Here is a 6,173-nt window from a genome sequence, read left to right as displayed (position 1 = left end):
TATGTTTTTATTTAATCCTTTTTAGTATATTATTTAATTTAATAATATTTTTTATATCTATTAATTCCACCGACTACCTCTCACTCTCTCGCTCAAAAAAGGAAAAAAAATCCATTTACTCATAAAATAGCATATACACTACACAGACATTTTAGATATACATTTAATCATATTGCTTATAAAATAATCCATCATTAATAATAATCTATCTATATTACATTTATGGCATAGATATTGTCCAAGTTATTAGCACCAATGAAATTTGATGAATGCAACAAGTCAAGATCTATATGCGGTGGACGAGTTGGTAACATCAGATGCTGTCTGCTAAGATTAACATTGACATGGGTCCCTCTCTTTGGGGGACTCGTGTTTTTTTAATGCTGTCATGATTAGATTCCTTTAAACATGGATCAGCTGTTAAATACTTAAATAATTACAATGTTAAGCGAATATTTTTAGGATTTAGTTAATACATGTGCTTAGAATATATAATAAATTTATTATTAGTAAAAAATTTTAAAATTTTTTATAAATATAAAAAAATACATTGTTTTATTTTTTAATAAAAAAATTTTAGTTTATAATTTTAACATGTATTTTTAAGATATAAAAATACAAAATAGATAAACTTATATTTATATGGCTCAATCATCAACCACTCCCATTTCTGTTTATTTATGTACGAATTCGTAACTACAGATGAAAGAAAACACCCTACAAGGGTCATTGTCATTGCTTTATTAATTATTATATCACTAATAAAAGCCTGTTAAATTTTAATTAAATAATGGACGTGGTACGCGATATTATTTTGGTTTTATCCACCTACTTGTGGACACATATATTAAACCCCTGATAAATTAATTAGTTATTTTTATAAAATATATTAAATATAAGATTTTAATGAATTTGTTATGTATGCATTAACAATTTTTTTTTTGTTAACTTTTTCCTCTAATTTTTTCAAAACAGTGTTTTTTTAATTAGAAAATGTAATTTTGTATTTCAATAAACAATAAAAAATATTTTGAATATTTAATTTACTAAAAATTTCTTAGATTTTGTCTGTTAAGGAAAAAACAACATATCAATAGATGTTACGGATTAGGCTTGGTTTCTTCCTAGGGCTGTGTGTCTTTCTCTCTTGACATATTTTGTAGTTTTCTTTGAACATTATCACCATTCTATTAAAAAAAGGTTTAGAAAAAAAAAAAGAAAAAAGATAAACTAAGCACTTCAAGCCAAAAAGTTTAGAATTTAACACATGAATCACTGCTGTGTAACAACCAACAATAGTCTAATTTGGTAATAAGAAATAGCAAATTTTCTGAAACTCCAAGTGGAAATAATTGCATGATGAATTATCTCCTAAAAATAAAAGGCATAAAGTCCATGTTTGACAAATAAAAAGATCAGATATATATGCAACCTGAGGTGGAAGCACAAACAATGAAAAAGAGCCACTAAGCATAGAACATAGAACCTTATATGGAAAATGCAATAAGAATATGTAGTGCCGATAAATAAATTAAAAGAGATTTAAATAAGTCTCAATTATCAGATTTTACTATTTTTTTAACCCGCTGGATTTATTAATTAATTCTAGCCACAAATATTAGATTAAGTGTTTAAGATGAACATCATTCAGTTCGTGTTATTCACGGAAAAAATTATTGTGTAGTGTTGTGATACATGACAAAAAAAAACGATTACATGTTATTTGAATTTGGTGGAGAGATTTTCTAGTTCTACTTCATTAGAATGAGGAATAAGTTATAATTAAATTTTTGATAAATTATATTTATTTTCTTGTTCTGTGTTTTACTTTTGAATTTTTCCTTTGATATGTTTATTTTAGAATTTTTTTTTTGAAACTTATCGATAAATTGGGTGGTTTCAGAAGGAAAAAAAATGGCAAATTAGAGCTTATATGAAAACTCTTGTAATTTGCAAAAATGATTTTATCATAATTAAATGATTTAGTTTTCAAGACTCAAGTTAAATAAATAGTTTTTTTTTTTTCAAAGATAATAGATTATATTTTATTAATTATTAAAAAATGAAATACAAAGATGTCCAAAAGCAGGACATCATAATAAAAGGTGGGGATTTCCCAAAAACACTACACTGAAGGTATTCATCCAACGGTGCGTGGTCGAAAAATGAAGAAAAATCTTAAAGAAGAAAGAATGATAAATCCAATTGAATGCAACTAAGAGCTTGCCTCATGGAGATGACGACCTAAACTGGGAGTTCTTTTGATTTCACAGAGCAACTTGACAGAGCTTGCTAGAATGGCAGACGGCATAGAAGTAGAACCTTCAAAAATCAACTGGTTGCGAGCTTTCCAGCAGTTCCAGCAAATGATGGCAAGTAATTGAGGATTACGGTCAGCATTCTTCAACGGGTTAAGTATCTCTGTTGATGCAGTCCACCATGTCCAAAAGTCGTTAGAACTCTGAGGGGGAAGACAATCACGAAGATAACTCTGAGACCATACGTCTTTAATTCTAGAGCAATCGATCAAACAATGAGTGACTGTTTCCGTTGCTTCATGACAGCAGGGGCATATTGGTGATATAGATGGGATGCGGTGATGAATCTGAGCAAGCACTAGAAGTCAGCCATGGAGAGCTTTCCAGATAAATAGCTTAATTTTGTGAGGCAAGTTCAACTTCCATAGATCAATCCACGGCTTTTTCTGCTACATATAATTAGGGCAAAGCTCCAGAGGCGGATGGTAAAATAAATAGCCAATTCTGTAACCTGAAACTGTATCATATTACTTGGATTTGTTCAATTCCCATTGCAATTTGTCCCTACTTTGCTGAATTTTAACTGACAAAATCCTGTTTGCAACGTCTTGGGGAAATAATTCTTGAATGAGATTCTGATTCCAATTCCTATCTTCAGTAATTAGATCTTTAACTCTTGGAACCAACTCAGAAATAGCCTGTCTATTTGGCATGTCAGAAATCATTAAAGGATACGGAGGAGGCAGCCAAGGATCCTCAAAGGTTCGGATATTCTCACCAGTACCCACAGCCCAATTAAGACCTTTTTTAACAATCTTTCGGCCTTCCAGTATGCTCCTCCATCCCCAAGAAGGTAAGACTCCAATTTCTGCCGTTATAGCATTACCATTGCTAAAGTATTTACCTCTTAGGATTTTGGATAATAAGGAAGTAGGCTGTGTTACAAGTCGCCAAAACTGTTTGCCTAAAAGCACCAGATTTTGGATTCTGAGATCTTTAAATCCAAGGCCTCCTTCTTTTTGTGGGCGAGTCATAGTGTCCCAACTAATCCAAGCCATCCGCCTTTCAGAACCTTTTTGTCCCCACCAGAACTGAGAAAGTAGAGAGTGAATTTTCGAAATTAAACCATCAGGCAACTTGAAGCAAGACAATGTATAAATAGGAATAGCTTCTCCTACTGCCTTAAAGCAAAAGTGTCTACCACCTGACGAAAGAAGATTGCGCTTCCACCCTTGGATTCTTTTCCGAACATTTTCTTTGATCATACTAAAAGAAGCCTTTTTTTATTTAGAGACTGTAGAAGGCAAACCAAGGTATTTATCCTGAGCCCCAATATGATTAATATTCATAGAGTTAGCCAGTAGTGTACGAGTAGTGGAGGGAGTGTTGTGGCTAAAGAATACAGCAGATTTATTAAGATTTACTCTCTGGCCACTAATGCTTTCATAAGAATTTAATAAATGCAGGATATTTGAACATGCTTCAGGATTAGCCTTACAGAATAAGATGGAATCATCAGCAAATAGGAGGTGGTTGACCTTGGGACATCGCCTATGTATCTGAAGACCCTGAATTAGTCTGTTTTGTTCTGCCTTGTGTAGCAAGAAGGAGAGACCTTCTGCACAGAAAAGAAAAAGATAGGGGGATAGAGGATCTCCTTGTCGAATACCTCTATTTGGTTTGAAGAAACCATAAGGTTGTTCTTCCACAATAACAGAATAAGAAACAGTTGTCACTAATTCTCGAATCCACATGATCCACCGGGAGTCAAAACCAAACTTCTCTAATATAAATCAAAGAAAGTGCCATTCCACCCTATCATATGCCTTACTCATATCTAATTTTAGCGCCATTTCATTTTCAAGACCCCTTTTTTTGTTCTTCAAGTAATGCATACACTTGTGAGCAATTAGGATATTATCAGAGATTAATCTGCCTTTAATAAAAGCACTCTGCGTAGGGCTAATTAGTCTATTCATCATACCCTGAAGCCTATGTACAAATACTTTGGAGATAATCTTGTAAAAGACTGAGGATAGGATTATTGGTCTTACCTGAGTCATATCTTTAGCATCAGAAATCTTGGGAATAAGACAGATCTGAGTGTGGTTAAAACCTTTCAAGATTCTGCCCCAAAAAAGAAGCTCTTAACTGCTCGAAACACATCACCACTAAGTATGTTCCAGAAGCTTTGAAAAAATTTTGCTGTCATACCATCGTCTCCTGGAGCACTTTAAGGATGAATGCTAAATGTTGCGCGTTTCACTTCCTCCATAGTCACTGGTCTTTGAAGCCTACGGTTCATGTGAGCTGTAACCTTAGGTTCAAAATCAGTAAACAGAGGTTCAGGGTTCTCATGACAAGTGGAGAAAAAGATGTCCTTGAAATAAGATTCAGCCACAGAAACAATACCAGCATTTGAAGTAGCCACTTCACCATCACTGCCAGTTAGTTGCCAAATTCTATTCCTTCGGGTTCGATTTCTAAATTTCTGATGGAAGAAAGCTGTATTCTGATCACCAGATTTGAGCCATTTGACTCTAGACTTATCTTTCCAATAAGATTCCTCATTTTGCAATGCTTTTTCAAGTTTGTCCTCTATTTCTGAAATGATGTCGCCTCCATGAATTCCTGCTAAACGAAGTTCCTCTAATTCCGACTGTAGTAAATCAATCTCCACCTTCGAATTAGATCTATGTTCTTGCTGCCATCTGACAATCTTATGCCGACAACGCTTTATTTTTTGAGCTAGGATATACATGGCTGAACCATCAATCTGTTCATGCCAAACCTCTCTAACAATCTACCTTATTTCATCATTGGAACACCATCTTTCTTGGAATTTGAATCGGCGTTTAGATATCTCAGTTCTCGGATTAGAGTCTAAGAGAAGAGGGGCGTGATCCGAGCCTGATTCTGACAGTCTAAGAACTGTTGCATTGGGATAGAGTTGCTGCCAATCAACTCATACCAGGAATCGGTCCAGTCTTTCCTGTATCAACTCATCACCCCTCCGTCTATTTGACCAAGTGAATGGTCTTCCGACCATATCAATATCAATCAGGGAATTATCATCAATAAAACTATTAAAGGTTTCAATAGAAGAAGGAGATTTAGCACCCCCACCTTCTTTCTCCAATTGATTAGAAATGTCATTAAAATCTCCCATTAACACAACCTTACCATCGAACTGTTGGGTGACTGAAGTTAATTCAGCAAATTGAGTCATTCTATGTTGATCATTTGAACTGAGATAAACACCTAGAACACCATAGGGATCATTAGAACCAGCTATCAGAACTGATGCCGCAATGAAAAATCTACCATGCTGTAAAATCTGAACAGTGCAACCATCCCTCCATGCCATTGCCAAACCCCCTGATAATCCATCCGGATCCACAATAAACCATTCCTTGAAACCACAAGATCTTAGTTTTCCTTCAACTTGTCGAGATTGATTTTTTGTTTCACAGATAAAACCAACCTCGGGGGAGTAGGATTTGCATATCCCTTTAAGATTGTGGATTGTCAGGGGGTCTCCCCAAACGCCGACAATTCTATGAGAGCAGTTTCATATTTCTTTAGGTGCCACTTGAAGGCTGACACCCTCCACCATCATAGCAATTATACGAGGGTTTTGAATCTCTGATTTGTTGCTCATAGTGTAGAGAAAATCAGAATTGGTATTCAATGATTCCAAAGAGAAATAAGATATATGGAATGAGTGAATTAGAAAAAGGAATAAATTAAAAGATGAATGAATTGGGAGAGAAAACAAAAATTAGGGAGCTAAGTGGAAAAGAAATTAAGAAAAAAAAAAAGTAGAAGAAGATGGAAAAGAGTTTGACGAAGAAAAGATAAAGAAAGGTGTAACCATGGAGGCGGCGCAGTGAAACCCTAGCAGAGCGTCCCAAA

Source organism: Arachis ipaensis, chromosome B06 (genome assembly GCF_000816755.2).
Source record: "Arachis ipaensis cultivar K30076 chromosome B06, Araip1.1, whole genome shotgun sequence".
Taxonomy (NCBI): Eukaryota; Viridiplantae; Streptophyta; class Magnoliopsida; order Fabales; family Fabaceae; genus Arachis; species Arachis ipaensis.
This window is presented reverse-complemented; position numbering follows the sequence as displayed.